At 43.8% G+C, this 20,482-nt stretch overlaps 2 protein-coding genes across 4 annotated transcripts in view; one reads left to right on the top strand and one right to left on the bottom strand.

Annotated features, from left to right (window-relative positions):
- Positions 1-20,482, top strand: part of COG5 (component of oligomeric golgi complex 5) — a 482,330-nt gene that overhangs the window by 102,529 nt on the left and 359,319 nt on the right. The gene's annotated exons all lie outside the window — the stretch shown is intronic.
- The window catches only part of DUS4L (dihydrouridine synthase 4 like), a 140,105-nt gene that overhangs the window by 119,245 nt on the left and 378 nt on the right, over positions 1-20,482 (bottom strand). The gene's annotated exons all lie outside the window — the stretch shown is intronic.

The raw sequence follows: 20,482 nt of genomic DNA, 5'->3' as shown, positions 1-20,482 counted from the left end.
CAGAGATCCAACTAGTTAGTGCCAGGCAAAATTCCTTATATTATACAACACTGATGAAATACATTAATTTTCCTTCCTTAACAATACCGTGTATTGAACCAGCCAAAGGATTACTTCAAATGACAAATTTTAAACCTTTTGTTTCTACTTTTCCTAAAACAATATATTTTTTGAAAAGTTTAAATTGTAAGTATATAAACAAATTAGCTAATCCCCAGGTAACAGCCATAATGAAAGTAGCTAGCATGCCAATAGCTTACATAATACTAGATGTTTGTGTAAGTGATTACATGACATGGTGGATTAAAAAATTCAAGAAAAAAGAAAAATCAGTTTTAGTTTAAATTGGATTTTTATTTAAATTGAAAACAGGTCTCTTTTTAAAAAATACACATAGTTACAATTAAATTTGCTTAAATAAATGTGTATTGTTAGCAAACAGAAACATCAAATTTAGTGTAAAGGCTATCTTTAGTTGCACATCAACATGTTTTAATGGTTACCAACCAATGAGAATCAACTTTTTGTTAGTATGATTAAAATGAGCAAAGCATGATTAAAATTGATTATTTAAATCATTATTAAGATCTGTGATTTAAATCCTTTGATTTAAATCAATTCATGCTAATACACGAGCCTCGTTCAGGCAAAGTGTTGGGCAACCTTGGAAGTCAATAAGGCCACTGTGGAGAAACTAAATTAATCCTTTGCATTGGTCTTCACAGCTGAGGAGGTGAGGGAGATTCCAAAACATGAGCCATTCTTTTCAGATGACAAATCTGAGGAACTGCCCCAGATTGAGGTGTCATTAGAGGATGTTTTGGAACAAACTGATAAACTAAACAGTAATAATTCATCAGGACTGGATGGTATTTACTCAAGAGTTTTGAAGGAACTCAAATGTGAAATTGCAGAACTACTAACTGTGGATGTAACCTAATCACTCCAGATGCGATCCTGGCAATTACAGGCCAGTAAGCCTGACTTCAGTACCGGGCAAACTGGTTGAAACTATAGTAAAGCACAAAATTGTCAGACACATAGATGAACAGAATTTGTTGGGGAAAAGTCCACATGGTTTTTGTAAAGGGACTCATGCCTCACCAATCTACTAGAATTCTTTGAGGGGGTCAACAAGCATGTGGACAAGGAGGATCCAGTGGATATAGTGTATTTAGATTTTCAGAAAGTCTTTGACAAGGCTTTGACAAGGTCCCTCACCAAAGGCTCTTAAGCAAAGTAAGCTGTCATAGGATAAGAGGGAAGGTCCTCTCATGGATTAGTAACTGGTTAAAAGACAGGAAACAAAGGGTAGGAATACATGGTCAGTTTTCAGAATGGAGAGCAGTAAGCAGTGGAGTCACCCAGGGGTCTGTACTGGAACCAGTCCTATTCAACATATTCATAAATGATCTGGAAAAAGGGGTAAACAGTGAGGTGATAAAATTTGGAGACAATATACAAAACTACTCAAGATAGTTAAGTCCAAAGCAGACTGCGAAGAGTGACAAAAGGATCTCACAATACTGGGTAACTGGGCAACAAATGGGCAAATGAAATTCAATGTTGATAAATGCAAAGTAATGCACATTGGAAAACCTAATCCCAACTGTACATATAAATTGATGGGGTCTAAATTAGTTGTTACCACTCAAAAGAGAGATCTTGGAGTCATTGTGGATGGTTTTCTAAACACATCCACTCAATATGCAGCTATATAAATATGTGTTTCAAAAATCCTGTGCAGAAAGACATGCAAACTAGAGAGATCAATCACATCAGCCACTACTAAAACACAACCACCTCTGGGGTGATATATACATTTGGTGTAACACCACAATGCATAGTAGCTTAAAAACAAATATCAGTAAAAACCCCAAATTTAGTCAAATTCAACTGCAGAAGAAATTTAAGTAGAGAGAATATAATTGTCTAAACTGGAATTTGGCCAGATTAAGAGTAGAGGTTCTGCTACCAGTAAAGGTCCAAATACTCTTTTCATGATCACAAGTGGTTAGGACCTCAGTTCTCTATTTTTGTGAAGCATGGCACTTCCATCAACAACTTAGTGGTTTTTAAGGTCAGGCTTGACAAAGCCCTGGCTGGGATGATTTAGTTGGGAATTGGTCCTGCTTTGAGCAGAGGGTTGGACTAGATGACCTCCTGAGGTCCCTTCTAACCCTGATATTTTATGATTCTATAATAGTCCCTCTATCACTAGCTCAATACTGACAGGAAATGATGCCATCTACTGAATCTCCTACACCATTTCCTATAGCCTTTCATTGTTCCTTGGAGGTCTTCCATGCATTCCAATTCTGTTGAACCTATGATATCCTATATCAGAAGGGTAGCCGTGTTAGTCTGGATCCTATAGTATCACAGTAATTAGATTTTTTTTAAATTAAAATCATAGGGGATGAAACTCATAGTTCCTGCATATCCCCCCTTGCACGTTGTTCTAGAACAGCGGTACGCAAACTCTTACAGCTCTACTCCCCCACCAGTGAGGGAATCCATCCATGCCCCCTTCCATGACAGCACAGCTAAGGCTTCCTCAGCAGCAGAACTTGGGCTGAGTAGTTGGGGGCAGAACTGGAGATGAGGTAGGAGCTGGGGCTTGAGATGAGGCTGGCCTGGGGACGGAGAGGGAATGAGGGCAGAGATGGTCTAGGGACAGAACTGCGCCTGAAGGCAGAGTGAGGCTTAAAGCATGGTGATTCCTCCTTGGCACGTGCGTGTGCTGGCCTGGGCCCCACCATGTGCCTCCCCCCCACAAACATTCATCTGTGTCTTTCTTGAGGGGCATGCCCCACAATTTGGGGACCACTGTTCTAGAAGCATGAGGAGGTAATCATGGTGGTAGGGTCAAACAGCTGCCATAAACTGAGTAGAAATCTTGAAACCTATGCAGCTCACCCTCTCCTGCTGGTATCAAGGTTGGAAGAGCTGGTACTGCAAGGGAGTCTGGAGCACTTTCCCTTCCCAGACATTTAACTAACAGCCAAGGAAGGGGCAAACATGCTCTGAACCACTACACAAGCCTGTGGAGACTAAGGAGAGAGCACTTACCCACGGAACACATCACTCCACAACTGCGAGTAGCCCTAACAGGCCATTTAACTGCAGTGTAAACTTTAGGGCTCGGGCTGGAGTCTGGGCTTTAACTGTAACCCCTTGGGCTGAGCCCCTCGAGCATGAGTCAGTTGGCATGGGCCAGCCATGGGTGCCTAATTGCAGTGTAGACATACCCACTGGGTCTTACAGCTCATACAGTTTTTGCTGTAATTATTTCCTTTTAACAAGATAATTAAAAAGGCAATTAAGATACCTGTTGCAACTTTTCATTCTCCTCCATGTATTTTCTTGCAGCTTCGTTAGTATTTGCTACTTAAATTTCCATAGCTACCTGAATTCCCATCTCTTTTGCCAACTGAGTAATAAGGGTGAGTAGTACATCTCAGTACATTGAGGAAGAAACAGTGAGAATTTAAGCATTATTACTTTTTCTAATAGGATTCTTAGCTTTCTGTTAAGATTTATTTTAGATGTAAAGGTGAACAAAATACTTCTATAAGTAAATTTAAGAGACTATTTAGGATCTTAAATTAATAGGACACATGCATAAGCTTAATGATTGACAAATAGTTAAAATTAGAAATTGAAAAGTGAAAAACCTTTCGGGACCTGAATTCCAGTTCTGAGTGTCACCTGTTCCAAAGGATGACATTACACATATTTAAAAAGTGGGGGAGGGACCTTCATTGCTTACAGGATTGAAGGTGCTTGTGCTGTTATTTAATGTCATAGGAGAAACACAGAACCATGAACTCAAGATTCAGGTGCTAAGATATTATGGTAATAAACATGGTATAAAAACCTTTGTAGGAGGCAAGGGTAAAAGCAGTTTTCAATTTCATTTTAAAATGTATTTGTAATTTTTGCATATTACTTCCTATGCATTCTGTTGATGATTTTGGATCTAAAACATTTATTTTTTACTAATACTAATAATAAAATACAAACACACACATACACAGAAGTGTGACAAAGTTTGAGAGTTTTTCATTTTATAGTGATTACTACTCCCAAGATATCCAAATATGACAGCTCCCCATAATTCTGACCAGGAACACACATCAATTTCACCTCCCTACTAATGTTTCAAGAGAACACTTGAGTCCAAGTAGTATAATTCAGGTTCTCAGAAATCCTCTTTATTCTGAACACAAACTTCCACTTCATTTTGATGCATCTTTCTCTCCTTACATTACCAGAGCCTTTCGGCAATACGTTACAGGTTCAGTTAAATGCAGCAGTGAGCGAAAATTATTTTTGTAAGATGGCTGCCTGGATTCACAAATCCAAGTAGCTGCTTCATCCTTGTTCTGAGAAGAAGCATTAACAGACCTGTTAACCTTTTAGGCCTGGTCTACACTACACAGTTAGGTCGACTGAAAGCAGCTTACGTCGACCTAATGAAGTTTGTGTCTACACAACCACGTCCATTTTGCTGATGTAACTTGCTTGCTACATTGACTTAACTACTCCATCTCTGCAGGAGGCATAGTGCTTAAATCAATGTTGTTAGATCTATGAAGAGGCAGTGTAGACAGTGCCTTGCTTACATCCACTTTATTGGCCTCCAGGAGGTATCCCACAATACTCCGCTGTGACTGCTCTGGTGAACGTTTTCAACTTTGTTGCTCAACAGCCAGGTACGCAGGAAACAGCACATCTCCAGTTAAAGCACCAAGAACTTTTGAATTTCCATTTCCTGTCTGTTCAGTGTGGAGAGCTCATCAGCCAAGTGGATCATGGTGATTCAACGTCCCAAACACGCTCCAGCCTGGAGTACACAGGAGGTGGTGGATCTTATTGGTCTGTGTGAAGAACAGTCTGTACAGGCACAACTCTGATCCAGACAACTACAAAAAGATTGCATGTGGTACAAGGGAAAAGGGCTACACTAGGGCCTTCAGCAGGTGTACCAGAAGAAAAGAGAGGCAAACAGTCATTCTGGTTTTGCAGCGCAGACATGCCGCTTTTACAACAAGCTACATGCGATTCCCATCGACAACCCCACAACCCCAAAGAGCAGCATGGATACCCCTGAGGAGTCGGACTCCTGGGCCACTACAGGCTACACTGAGGAGGTCTTGGACTAGGATAAGGAAAAGGAGAATGGGAGACAAGTGAGCAGGGAATCCATTCTCCCGGAGAGCCAGGAGCTGTTTGAAACCCAAGAACAATCCAGCCAGTCACAGAACAGTATTGTGGACAAGTTTGATGCCCGGGAAGGCATCTCTGGTGAGTATGCAACTCCAACTAATATTTTGGGGTCACATGGTCTTATACTCTATGTATAATTTTTTTTTGTTTTAAATGATGAGGTACAGTGGCTATCTGCTTCCCAGTGGCTGCACCAGCGAGGCAGAGGGAGCCCCATGGAAAAAGCTGTTTATGTGCAGAGGGATGGTCTGGGAATCCTCCACAGAGATAGGGTGACCAAACAGCAAATGTGAAAAATTGGGACAGGGAGTGGGGGGTAATAGGAGCCTATATAAGAAAAAGACTCAAAAATCTTGACTGTCCATATAAAATCAGGACATCTGGTCACCTTAATAAAGATCTCTAGGAAAGTTTTATGGAGATATTCTGCAATCTGTTGCAAAAGGTTTGGGGGGGGGCTGCCTTATTTCTTCCACCACAGTAGGACAGTTTCCCACACCACTCCAGTATTAAATCTCCTGGCATCATTGCAGCATCTGTTCCCTTGATGCCTTTACTACCTTCAGGAGGGTGATATCAGCTAAGGTCACATAGGGAGATGGTGGCAGTTTTCATTTCAATTGCTCAGACTGCGAATAATAGAGCACGTGATTCCCCCATTATGCTTTTTTCTGGGAGCTGCGGGGAGGGGTCGCTGCTTTAGCACTGTGGGAGGAGAGAGCAGCAAATGCAATGGCTTTCCCTGCAGTTCCCTGCTGTTTGCTGATGCTTCTCCCGATGGATGCAGCTCCCCATTTGCCAGCTCCAGCAGCTGCAATGCAGAGAGGGAGCCTGGTGGCACCAGGTGACCAAGTGGGTCCAGCAAGCTCTGGCAAAAATCTGGGGGGCATGTGACTCCATGTGTCCCTCTCCACACGTTGCCTCTGGTTTCTGCAGAATAGGGAAGGGTGTCTCAGGCTTTCATCCCCACAGTAGGTATCTGATGACGCTCAGGGCTTCAGCCCCGAGGGGCATGCCTGCTGGGGCTCAGGGCTTCAGCAGGAGTGGGGAGAAAAGTACCCCTTTCTGTTTATGTACTCTTTGGCAAGGTGGTCTGGTACCAAGATAGATTGCCCCACTGAGGCAAAACTATCCAGTACGTCCTGCATATTGCCAAGGTGTCATGGAGTCCCCAGACGATGCTCTGGAACTGCCCTCTACAAAGCCAGTCAGGACTTTGGTGAAGTCTCCTCTCTGTGAGCAGACTGTCTTCAGGGTAAGAATCTCACATGGCTTCCACCTTCCTGGGTCTGACCTTTGGCGCATTCCTCTGCCCTTCCGTGTGCTTCCCACAGCAAGTCCACCTGGCGGGGTCCTGGGGAAGCCAGAGGGTCCTGCTCCCCCACTTTGCAGTCAGATGTGACTCTCAGCCAGCCAGTAAAACAGACGTTTATTAGATGACAGGAACATGGTCTAAAACAGATCTTGTAGGTACAGAGAACAGGACTCCTAAGGCGGGTCCATTTTGGGGTGCAGTGAGCCAGACAACCAAGTCTGCTCCTCACTTCACGTTCCCAGCCAGCCCCATACTGACTCACCACCAGCCCCTCCTCCTCTGCTTTGTCCCTTTCCTGGGCCAGAAGGTCACCTGATTCCTTTGTTCTCCAACACCTTTAGCTATCACCTTGCAGTGGGGAAGGGCCCAGGCCATTAGTTGCCAGGAGACAGAGTGTCTGCCATTTATGCACACTGGTCCTTTGCTCTGCAACAATCTCACCTCCTTATCCCATCACCTAGAGACTTAAGAAATGGATAGGGGAAACTAAGGCACCCCTACAGTATTCACAGGAAACTGTAAGAACAGTCCCACTTCGTCACATCTGTCCCCCCATTCGAGACTGAACTGAGTGAGGTCACTTTAGCCGGTGACCTGGGGAAGTTTGAACCCACCAACGTTCCCATGGATGACCCATCATTTCTCCCATTCCTTGGTGGGAGACAGGCCCTTCCAGTTTTACGCCCTCCCGTAAGTCTGTTGTGCTTGATGGCACTTGCAGGCTGTACGTTGGAAGGTTTATGTGGCCCGTGCCCTTTTGCCACCCCAATACCCCGGGGGTTTAAACTGGAATTGGGTCTTTTCCCCCTGCTCCAGTTTGGAGGGCTGCAATTCGGGCTCTCTTGGTTAAGAGCCCCCATCTTGACCTTGGCCACCCTCTGAACAGGTGTCTCTGTCACCCGCAGCTCGGCATCAGCCTCTTTCATATGATGCCACCATGTCGGAGGAGAGTGGTCAGTATACACAGCAAAGCGCCGCCCAAATAGATACAACTGCAGCTTTCTAATGGCCTGCACCATGGCCAGGCATTTCTTCTCTGAGGCCGCATAGTTCTGCTCCCGGGGCAGCAGTTCCTTGCTCAGGTACCCGATGGGGTGTCTCCCGCCCTTAGCATCGGCTTGCATCAGCACCGCACCCAGCCCTGCGTCTGAGGTGTTGGTGAACATTGCAAAAGGCTTGGCAAAGTCTGGGTTTACCAGATTTACTGGGCCCTGGATTAGAGCCTCCTTAAGTATACAGAGAGCCCTCTGGCACTGCTCAGTCCAGACTACCTTGTCTGGATTACCCTTCTCACATAGTTCAGGGATGGGGGCAGCTCAGGGGGTAACGTGGGGTACAAGCCTCCGGTAGCACCCCACCATCCTGTTAAAGGTGTGGACTTGTTTCTTGGTCTGGGGAATGGGCCAATCTCTGATCATCTCCACCTTACACTTTTTGGCTTTTCCATCAGTCCTGCCTCCTTGAAGCAGCCCAGCACCCTCTTCACCTGGGACACATGTTCCTCCTAGGTCTGGCTAAAGACACATATGTCATCGATGTACGCCAGGGCCACATTCTCCATCCCCCTCAGCTTGTCTAGAATCTCCCCAGGCCTAAGCATGAGGAAGGCATCGGACATGGTGAGGGCTTTAAGCTTCCGATATTCCCCACAGAACTAGATCATTCCGTCTTCCTTGGAGACCAGCACCACGGGTGAGGCCCATGGGCTGTTGAACGGCTGGATCACATCTAAAGCCAGCATGTCCTTGACCTCTCTCTCCAGGTTCTGGGCTGTTTTCCCAGTGACTCTGAACATGGAACACCTGATGGGGAGATTGGCTTCCACCTCAGGGAAGTCAGTGCTTGTTTCTCGGTCAGAAATGATGCTCCATTGTGTTCAGCTGCTGTACGACTGCCAGCAGCAATCAAGAATTGTTTTGTTCTATGGCTTCCAGCATGGCTGCTTGAAGGACATTGCCATGTTCCATCGGCGGCTTCTCTCTCAGCTCTGGAAATACTGCAGGATAAGGCGTGTGGTGTTTGTAATACTCCCAACAGTCACAGCTGAATGGGATCCATCCTTCTCGGGAGATGGCGCACATGCAGCTATGCCAGTATTTTGAAAAAAGGCATGAAATATTATCGGTTGCAGTTGAGATGTGGGAGAGGGGGATATACCATGGGTCGTTGAAGCCAGGGTCCCAGTCCCCCCATGAAAATGTTTTGGTCCCATGTCGCACTGAAAGCCCTTCCCCAAACCCCATGGCGAGTTGCACTGTGGGATAGCTACCCATGGTATACAGATATCAGCATCAATGCAAGCGCTGCTAGTGAGGACACGCTCCACCTAGTATGGTGTGGGTATGCACTTCCGACTTAATGACTGTGGCAGCTGGATGTCAACTTAAAATTGGTAGCATAGACATGCACTTAGGCATGCAGCAGAGTTCATCTTTTCCCACTCCCTCACACTCTTTGAGATGGACAGGTTTAGCTGAACGAGTCTGTTGTATCACAGGCTCACTTTTTTACTATATATCATATTCACACTCAGGTTGCAGAGATAAGATTGTATTCTATCATGTTTACTATTGTGTATATAAAAATGAGACAATGGGCCCCCAGATCATGAAACAGGCACCTATAGAGCTTTATGAGCTGAAATAAATGAATGTAAAAGACAAAGTTGGGCCCAAAAATATGAAGTTTAGCCCCTTCTTGATAGTCTTAGTACAGAGGCCAAGGACTGAATCAAGGACAATTAACCATCCTTTCATCCTTAGGTGTGGTCCCTCTAGGGCAGGGTAGAAGCAAGATGGGGTAATGAGATTGTGCTATTGTGACTTGTGTTCTACAGGTTAAAATAAAAGTTTTCAATTAAAAGAAAATATTTCAGTCTATAGGGCTATCAATCTAGCAACAATTGTGGAAGCTTTCATAACCACCCTGGGGGAGGGTCTCTCACTGAAGTTCTCTCTGAGGTACTGGTTTTTTTACCAGGACCGTCTCAGGACCTGGAAGCTCTGCAAAGAAATGCATTGTGGCCGCTGTGGAGATGTGGGGAGGCAAGCTCTTCCTCAAGCCCCTGCTGCACAACTCTCATCTTCATGCATAGGTGAATATGGCTCCCCTGGTGCGCTGGGGGACCGACTTGAATAATGTTTATCAGAATCTGAGACTTCCTGGACTGTGGGACTGGTGGATCCAATGGCGCTTGCCCAATGCATGGGGCTGTCCACCTCTTGTGTCCCCCAGATGCTTCAGGAGGTGAAGGTGGCTTTGCTTCCTGCCTCTCTTGATTATCTCAAATGGGTGCTGTGAAAAGGTTCTCCGTGGCCATTGCTAACCCAGGACTGTTCAGACCTCAAAAATTGGGCCTCTCTCTTACCTCCATGCCCCACTTGAGTAGGTTGAAAGCTATACACGCAATCCACCTCTGAACAGTGCCTCGAGAACAGCTTATGCTCCACACTATCCACTTCCTCTCTATCATGTTTCACCCCGATACAAAGTGGTCAGACCTTTTACCTCCTGCAGAGGGTGAGGTTCCCAGTGCAGCAACTTTTATTCCACCTTGGTTCCATGGTCCACTGAGGACATAACCTGGGAGCTTCTCCATGGAGCAGTGAGCACAGGCACTCTGCTGGCATAGTTCATGGAACCCAATATTTGTTCCCAGAGAGACCCTAGAGAATGTCTACTTCCGCAGCACCAGGTTGCAGCCTCTTTTCTGGCTCCTCCACAACCTCCGGCTGAGATTCCAGCTGCACCTTTCTCCACATCTTTTCCTTTAACAACTCCCAGTCTATGACCCCATGATGTAACAGGATCTTTTAGTCAACCTCCTGCTGGCACTGGCCAAGAGACATACATCAGTCCAGGAAGAAGCAGCTTGACAAAGAGGTTCTCTGTAACTGTGATGCCAACTTTTGGTACCTATTTGTCTCAAGTATTTGGCCAGAGTTCCTCTCAGTGGCACATGCCAACTCCTTTGATTGCTTTATTGAGTAGTGGGCACTGACTAGGGTTCACTACTCAATGTCCCCATCTGTTGCCTTTGTTTTAAACCAAGGACATGCACTCTTGTTCTTTTCATTATTTGTCCCATAGAATTAGTTGATCCTTCATCCTATGGCCCCTTCCCTTGATTGAGTGGGTGGGTCTTTAAATCTAGGTAGCTCTGCCCATCTTTCCTTAACATAAATGGGCTAGCTACTATTGTTAACATAGATATTCACTTAAAAATTTACACTGATCTGTGTTATTAGTTGCATAACCACTTAAACCTGCTGAAAAGGATGTAGTGGTTAGCCATCTCTCAAAAAGTGCTCAATAGCCAAGCATATGCCTCAGAGGCTGGGAATATTGCTCTTAAGGATCCACACTCTTGCTGAGCTTCAGTGAAACAGTCCAGTTAGACTTGAGAACCTAGGTTCCTGATACCAACATGCTGGCTACTAGGATTATTTTAATGGTGCTGTAACTTATTTTCTGCAAATCTGCAGTTAAAAAAATACTCATAACTGACAAATTCCAAGAAGGAAATCAACAGTTATAGAAGTCAGAGATGAAAAAACTAGATTATCTAGTCCCATCTCACTGCAAGTCCAAGTTTGTTCCTTAAAATACATTTTCTATTATCCTATCTAGTATAGATTTAAAGTCTCAAGATTGGGCTCCTACAACTTCCCCATGGAAACACCTACTGCCAAATAACTTCCTGATTGAGATGTTTCTCCTAACAGTCACACCAAATTTTCCTTTTCTAGTTATCTGTGAATATTACATTCAGCAATTTCTTTTCACCTTTAGCATTTATACTATCTTAGCCAAGCTATCCATATGTAGCTCTTTCAACCTTTTCTTATAAATCTGTCCATCCAGTTTTCTGATCTTCTTGTTACTGCTTTGTACAGTATTTATTGTATGAGAGACACTGTCCATGAATTGGAATAGCAAATTTTACACTTACAGCCAGAGAAACAGGGAGAATCCTGAGATGTAAAGGTTTTTTTGTGACCTAAAAAGTTTCATCTGAATATGATCATAAGCATTGGGGTTGATATTTGCAGCCTTTTCAGTCCCATGTGCAGTTGAGTATTTCTTCATTTCTCTAATAGCATCTGAAAACAAAAACAAAAATTGTTTTGTCTTGTTTTTTAATAAGTGTGTGTGTCATAGTGTATTAGGCTACTGTATAAGACTGAGAACTCTAGAAATATATGCAGTCTCCTCAGTCCACAGAACAGGCAAATCCCTGTAGTGGCAGTACCAACTTCAACGGCCTTTGGAATGTGGCTGACCCACCTGAAGGAATCACTCTGGAGTGATTAGGTAGTTCAGTCACCATGCTATATCACTGTCCTCTGTCTGGAAGCAATAGTGCCAGCTATGATGGTGTCTTTTGACATATGTACCTACCCATTAGGAACAAAATATCATTCCACAAACACTATCAGAGACCCATCAGATGGTAATGACTTTTGACACCTCCAACTCGGACCAGATTCCAGTTGCTTAAGTAGCAGTGAGAAGACCAAAAATAGATCTCCCTCCCAGTCCCTAAGGATTTCTCTTACTAAGCAGGTGTTGCATATATGGTTCAAATTAAGATTTGATCAGACAGAAGCAAAGCTTATATTTCCTTTACACTGTAACTATGAAAAAAGGATTTACTGGAATCCAATCAAACATAATGAAGTTTATTCACATTCACCAATGTATAAAAAAAATCCTTTCAGATGAGTTGTACTATTGCAAATACAGTATGGGAGAAGTACGTTATTTTGCCATCTTTCCCTATAAAACGTTTTCCTAAGTGGCCAACAGCCTTGGCTGCAATCAGCAGCATCTGAAACTAAGAGCTGGTCTATACTAGAAAATTAGATCAACACAGCTCCATCACTCAGGGGTGCGAAAAATACACACCGAGTGATTTAGTTAAGCTGACCTAAATCCCCTTGTAGCCAATGTTAGGTTGAGGAGGACTTCTTCCATTGACCTACCTACTGACTCTAGGGGAGGTGGATTACTGATACCGATGGGAGAACCCCTCCCATCATCAGAGGTAGTGTCTACAGTAAATCATTGCAGCTGTGCCGATGTGGCATTTCAAGTGTACATAAGCATTAAGCCAGGTTGAGCTAAATTAATATTGGAATGGGGGACGTCCCGGGAGCACAGATATTAAAGGGGATGATGTTGGCAATTCGGCAAGTCACATTCTTCTCTCCAATCCATTATTGAACCAGTTCCCCATCATCATGTTATGTGATGATTTGCTACTGGATTTGTCATCTTTTGGAGACAAAACTTGGGGTCATCATATAACCCTCTTTTTGAAAGAGTAAGGTATTAATCCTAGTTTCCTAGATAGATTCCAAGCATAAAAGTCTGGTTACCTAAAATATAACTTCAAGGTAAAGGTACTTTCACTTCCTGTCCTAAACTCTGAAGTATCAATACTGTGTTATTAATCTGCTGCTGCATTCCACCTTAGAGAAAAGAAACTGCATGTCACTACATACAAGCTTCCATTATAATAACCTTCTTTTTCAACATGCACATAACTTCTACGAAGTTCTGGAGTTAAACTTCATACTGAATGTATTCAAATTGAAAAGATCAAACAAATTTCCATCCTTTTATGCTATGGGTATGTTCAGGCCTTGCCTTAAGACAGCTCTATTATGGTTTCACAAGGATACTCCATATTTAATTTCAGCTCAAATCTGCCTTTCATTAACAAAAAAGTTTGACCAAAATTCACTTACAATCTTTCCAGTTGGAGCTCAGGAAGGAAAATAAATATCCACCACTTTTCTATTTTATTTTCTATTTTTTCTATTGTAGTGACATTCTTCATTATATCTAGCTAAGGTTTCTGGAGGTCTTCTAGAACAGGCACTTAAATATTATTTATAGTTTAGATGTCTGTACTTGCATTACTACAAGTTAGTTTATTAAAAAGAACATTTTCCAGTCTAGTTTGCTTTTTGATATTTATGAAGTTTACTTCTTGCATTTCTTTCATTCTCCATAGACAGTAAATCTAGTCAATTTCACTTTGTTTAAAGTCATTTGGAATTACATTACATTTTTCATCTCAAAGCATTTTACTAAATTATCGCCTCTCCTTCTCATGCAAAAGAATCACTTCCATCACCAAAGACAGTACATAGTATGTTCATCAGCACACAGAAACCAGGCACAGTAATTTGTGACAGAAGTAAAATGAATTTAGCCAGGCAGATGTTACCCAAGCTCAAATTTCACTAGACTTTGATGCTATTCTAAGGTTCCAGTGTTCTCTTCCCCCTCAAAACCAGCTGTGGCCAGCACCTGTTTTATGCCTCATCTGAGAAAAAACACCTCCAATAGAACACTGCCTTTTCCCCATGGTTCTGGGACATTATTTCAATGTCAGTCCACAGAAAGAGTGCCACCTACTGAAGCATCTTCCTATCAGCACTTAAGCGTCCCTTGGAAATCTACCATCCAGTTACTTACTTACCTTAATCATACTTGGCTTGTAATTTCTGATGGGATGGCACCAAGAAGTGGTCTGGCTGAAGTTCCATTTGTTCTCTTGCATCATCATAATACTGTATTATTGTGTATATGTTACTAAGTCTGCACACAAAAGTTTAAATGTCCCCCATCCAAAAAAGTGTTTGAACTGAAATCTAAAGAATATAAAAATGTTTCTAGTCACGTTAAGTTTGTACTCTTCCTGTTTATCTATTGCCCCTGGACGCTGTGGACCCTTTAAACAATTTTCAACATACAAGAAGAAAGATTTACTACTTACCAAGAAACAAAATGATCAGTAGAATGATTATTGTTAGGAATGGCTTATTCCAATATTTTGCTATTTTATTCCATACCGGAATCATAAAGATCTTCTGCCATCCGTAAAATAACACTGTGTTAATCCCCCAAAAATTGAACATTAGAAGATAACCACCTTACACAAGAGTTTGTCAATACTTTTAATTCATAATAACCAAACTGCAATGTAATTTGATAGTGTTAAGCTAACTACAGTTTTGCCTACACCCCAGTTTAACTTCTCTTAAACCAAAACAGAAAATGTTACAAACTGTGTTCATTCATATTGAAAAAAAATCCATCACAATACTAGCTATTTTCCAGCTGTGTACATTCTTTTGCCTATAAACTTAGCTTTACCACTTGTATGCTCTACATCCATTATAGAATAGAGAACTTCAGGGGAAAATGCATAATCCATAGTGTGCCATTAAATTTTTAGCTACCTGCAAATAGTCTTTTCAGGTGAGTTAGGAAAAAGCAATCTGTAAATCATAAGATCTTCATATTAAAATGAAGTAAACTGACAAAAAAATAGTAGCTGTAACTCACTATGTCAGAGTGATTTCTTTCCAGAGGGCATATCTTTTAACAATGAAAAAAAAAAGCTCCCCACCTGATTGAGCAATTTCCTATTACACTGAGCACCGTGTTCTTCCTTAAAAATGGAGATGTATTCTACTCTTGGGTTTACATTTTAAGGGAGGGAGTTAACATCTCTGGTCAAGGGTAAAGATATAGACCAGGGGTCTGCAACCTTTCAGCAGTGGTGTGCCAAGTCTTCATTTATTCACTCTGATTTAAGGTTTCGCGTGCCAGTAATACATTTTAACGTTTTTAGAAGGTCTCTTTTTATAACTCTATAACAGGGTTTCTCAAACAGGGGTTGCTGCTTCTGTAGGGAAAGCCCCTGGTGGGCCAGGCCGGTGTGTTTACCTGCCCCATCCGCAGGTCCAGCCGATTGCGGCTCCCACAGGCCGCGGATTGCTGCTCCGTGCCAATGGGAGCTGCTGGAAGTGGCATGGGCTGAGGGACGTACTGGCCACTGCTTCCAGCAGCTCCCATTGGCACGGAGCAGCAATCCGCGGCCTGTGGGAGCCGCAATCGGCCGGACCTGTGGACAGGGCAGATAAACACACCGGCCTGGCCTACCAGGGGCTTTCCCTACAGAAGCAGTGACCCCTGTTTGAGAAACCCTGGTCTATAATATATAACTAAACTATTGTTGTATGTCAAGTAAATAAGGTTTTTAAATGTTTAAGAAGCTTCATTTAAAATTAAATTAAAATGCAGAGCCCCCCAGACTGGTGGCAAGGACTCAGGCAGTGTGAGTGCCACTGAAAATCAGCTTGTGTGCTGCCTTTGGCATGCATGCCATAGGTTGCCTACTCCTAATATACACACTATAGAAGCCATTCCCTGGAAAATTGAACCCCCCCCACAAAACAACAACAGTGGTCCTGGATGATGAATGTCATTGCTTTGTTTTATTTAGTCCAGGGGTTGGCAACCTATTGGATGCATGCCAAATATGGCATGCAAGCCAATTTTGAGTGGCATGCTGCTGCCTGCCACAGTCCCATCCCGCTGCCTGCCACAGTCCCATCCCTGAGCCGTACTCAGCCCCCACACCCACCGCTCTCCCCTGACGGGGCGAGGCAGAAGCTTGGTCCTGCAGCAGCCAAGCTTCCCCTCTCCCCTGCTTCTTCCCCCAGCGTGGTGCTTTCCTGCCCCTCCCCCTCTCCTTCCCTGTGCCAGTCAGCTGATGGTCCTTGCAAGGGAGAGGGCGGGGAAGAGTGGCAGTGTGCTCGCTTCTCCGTAGAGGAGACAGGGAAGAGGTAGAGACGGGGCCTTGGGGAAGGGGATGGGATGGGGCATATCCTTTCCAGCCCCCTGCCATGAGCCGCTCAGGGCAGGGGGCTGGGAGCACCCCCATGAGCTGAGCACCCCAGCCCTCTGCCCTGAACTCTGAACCCCACCCCTATACAAGCCTTCTGCCCTGCACCCCCACTGCCCTCTGCCCTGACCCCTGAACCCCACGCACACCCCCAGCCCTCTGCCCTGACCCTTGAACCCCCTCACACACCCAGCCTTCTGCCCTGCACTCCCCACACCCTCCAGCCCTGTGCACTGACCCCTGAACTCCCCCAGGCCACCAGCCTTCTGCCCTGATTTGACCAGGGAGTTGGACTAGATGATCTCCTGAGGTACCTTCCAACCGTGATATTCTCTGATTCTATGATTTATTAGGAAGAAACTTCTTCTGTGCACAGGGCATTCCAGGCATTTGATTCCTCAAAAGCAGCTGGTATTGACCACTTGTGGGACAGGAACTGGACAAGATGGACCACTGATCTGATCCAATATAGCAGTTCCTCTGTTATGGGTCACTTGGCAGCCTGGTTCCATACGTCTAGATATTTGTATTTTGGTATTTTTAATATACTCACCAGACAGGAAGTTTTTTTTATTATCAGAATTTTAATATCTGTCCATTAACCCAAATAAGCACAGGCACACAGGAGCGCTGCTTGAACAGAAAAGTGAGGGCATGTCTTCACTAGCAATGTTAAAGCACTGAGCTCTCCCAGTGCTGTAAAAAACAAAACAAAAAACACTTCCACAAGGGAAGCAGCTCCCAGCACTGGGAGTGCGGCTCTCAGCACTAATGCACTGTCTACACTGGCACTTTACAGTGTTGAAACTTGCAGCACTCAGCTCTGAGCAAAAAAGTTGCAGCGCTGTAAAGTATCGGTGTAGACAAGGCCTGATACCTCAGTGGTTTGAGCATTGGCTTGCAAAACCCAGGGTTGTGAGCTCAATCCTTAAACAGGCCATTTAGGCATCTGGGGCAAAAATCTGTCTGGGGATAGGTCCTGCTTTGAGCAAAGCGTTGGACTAGATGACCTCCTGAGATTCCTCCCAACCCTGATATTCTATGAAAATACAACATCTATGAAACTTTCAAGAACAATAGGACTGCTTCTTGCTGTGACAGACTTAGCTCACAAGACCATCTAGAAGTGCTTCACAGAGCACAACTTGAAAGCCACTGCCTTAAGGTATTGTCACAAGTGCTAAATGTAGTCTTTGATCCAGCAAGATTACTGTTTCAGAGTTGTAGCTGTGTTAGTTTGTATCTGCAAAAAGAACAGGAGTCCTTGTGGCACCTTAGAGACTAACAAATTTAAGCTTATGCTACAATAAATTTGTTAGTCTCTAAGGTGCCATAAGTACTCCTATTCTTTTTGCAAGATTACCGTGACAGTTTTGTTAACAAGATAATTAAACATAATTTAAATCAAAAAAGGATTTAGTTCTTTCAAAATAACGTTTTAAGAGACCTGAATGCTGTAAATCAAACTCAGAGTTAGCACAAAATAAATTGGACGCTAGAAAAGCCCAATAGATCCCATTATTATGGCACAAATGAGCCAGAGTATATCATCAAGCACCATGTTTAACATTTGAATGAATACTGGGACCTAGTAGTATTGTGGGTTAATGAATTACTCCTCAACTGGGAAGACAATTGAAATCCTAGTTACAGCATAAATCAAACTGGGTTTAATGTTTTCATTGTAATTCACAGAGAATATCTGCATACATCATAAAACCAGATATTCTTATTCAACCTGTAATGACACCCATAGAGCAGCTTTCTTTCTACAGATTATCACTATAGTTTAGTTTAACTTTCAGACTATCTTTTGCAGTTATGCATAGCTTTCTTCAATTTATTTGGGCTGAAATCCTCCATAGGCTGCTATGTCTCAGACCTATTAGACTCGGGCAGGGGTGGGAGGAAAGAAGAAGTCCAGGGTTGGGGGTACATCCAGGCCACCATTTTAATGCATATGCCATAGGTTGTTAGGACATCTCTTTGGGATAAGGATGGGCCTCTCTCCCATCCTAGACATCCTTCACTGCCTGTAGACATTGCTGTAATACCAGTTTGGAGCGTGTGGTACAACTCTCTGGTTGTAAGTCTTAAGGAGGAAGTCCTCCTTCCCCCTGCTTCTGGGCATAATAGCAGTACAAAATGAAAGAGGTAAACAAAATAATCCTGCAAGTCACAAGACAGTCTGGGCTCACCTGACTGTTTTTTCAAAAGGCAAAAAGTCTCTGCGAAGGGGGCTGGGTTCCTAATCTCCTGAATGCCTGAGGGGCCCAGGCTGATCCTCCTGCGCTTTAAAAATAAAATAAAAGCAAAGGTGTCTTCTCCATCCCTCCAGAGGGTCCAGGCAACAAGTATTTTAGCTGCTTTCTCCTGTAACAGGCCTAAACCTGAGGAGTCAACTGTAAAATGAACTCCTTTGAAAAATAGGGAGTGAAGAAGACTGGCTCTTGGAACAACTGTTTTTTCAGGGTGTTAAAAGTCTTTTAACAGTTGTCCTGACTTTCTTTGGACTACCACTTTTTATTAGGTCCATCAGAGGTGCTCCCGATAGTGGTAAAAGCCAGGGACAAATCACCCAGCTAGTTCAAGAAAGCATCTTACCTCTTTCTTTGTTTAGAGAATGGGACATGCTGACAATACCTGCACTATGATAATCAGTGGCTCAGATTGGCTTCCTCCCTCATTATAACCCAAGTAACTAACTTCTTGATTGGCCAGATTGGCCGTGATCTCTCCCCGTCAGCCAGCAACTGAAAAATAGCTCATATTTGCTGCACATGATCGTCTCAGTTGTTGCTATATGTATTGTCCAAATGCAATGGCATACTGCTGATGAAGTCTGAGAACCTTGTCCATTAAATGTTGTGGCTGCTCCATGCAAGCCAAAAAGCACTGTCAGGAAGTGGAAGACCCTGAAAGGTATCAAGAAGGCTGTTTTTTCTTGTGATTCAGCAGCGAAGAGGATCTGCCTTTTGTAAAAGCTACTGTAGTGAGGTATTTGGGGGCTCCAAAATGTTGCAAAAGCTCATCCAATTGTGGCATAGGGTATATTGTCTTGAGATGGTGGTGTATTAGTCTATTCTCCACTGCACCCAGAAGGAATTCATTGCAGAAGGCCTCACCAAGATGTAAAACCTAGGCTCTTTGTTTAGGAGACTGGCACTCATCTGTACTTGTGCAGGCTCTTGGTGAATGGGTGCTTGAAACCCCAGTTTGAGTTCTGGTACGTGAGAAGCATTAAACATCTCTTCCCCGGTTTTCCAAGGCTTCCACAAGGTTCACATGGGAAATACTTTTTTTCCCTCCTGCCAGGCAGGCAGACTTTGTAGTCCACAAGGCCAACTGAAAAACCACTTCAAAAGGCATTTGCCATCTGGCTAGCACTATGGATTCCATGCTAGGGAGTAGCAAAAGTACTCATTATCCAGACTGGAAGGTCAGTAGGCATGCAGCCTGGTTATGTTTGTTCTTGCAAGCTCCCTTCTCCCCTCCGCGACAGGTTTTCACAAGCAAACACTCCCAGACTGGAGGCACTCCCTGACATGGAGAACATACTGGGCCATACTGGATATCATCTGGCCATCCCAGCCCTCATATAGAAGGTCTAATATTCCTTGAGGCTGTCACCTGTATAAACAGATCAATGGGAGAGAATGCAGTGGAACCTGGTGGTACCTTCGTTATGACAAACAAGAGGGGAGGAAGTAATTGGTCCCAATGCTTGGGATCAGAGGATAGACATTGTTTTTTAGCATCACTTTAAGGGTTTTGTTGACTCTCTCAACTAATCCATCTGTTTGTGGATGGTAGACATAAGTCTTTGGAGACTTGATCTTCAATAGGGAGCATAACTCCAGCATTAACTGGGATGTAAAGCTGGTCCCTTGATTGGTCAGGTTTTTTTTTTTTGGCTGGGCGGGGGCAGGGGGAAATCCTTGCTCAAAGTTCCATGGCAACTGCTGTTGCCTTTGTGTAGTGTAGTGGGGGGACGGCCAGGATCACAAGCAAGTGTTCATATCCCACCACACTTTTCTCTAGGAGGTCTACAATATCAGTCTTGATTTCCCTTAAAGGAGTTTTGATCAAGAGGAATGAGATCACAGGGGCCTTTGGGATGCTCTTTGGGGTAGTTAATGGGTACTATGGACAAGAGGCTCAGTATTCTCTAAGCTGACGGTGGTCACTGGGCCAGCAGGAATGAGTCAATACAGAGACTGGGAGAAAAC

The sequence above is a fragment of the Gopherus flavomarginatus genome, chromosome 1, assembly GCF_025201925.1.
Source record: "Gopherus flavomarginatus isolate rGopFla2 chromosome 1, rGopFla2.mat.asm, whole genome shotgun sequence".
Lineage (NCBI taxonomy): Eukaryota > Metazoa > Chordata > Testudines > Testudinidae > Gopherus > Gopherus flavomarginatus.
The sequence above is the reverse complement of the archived record's forward strand: the minus strand, read 5'-3'. Positions and strand labels throughout refer to the sequence as shown.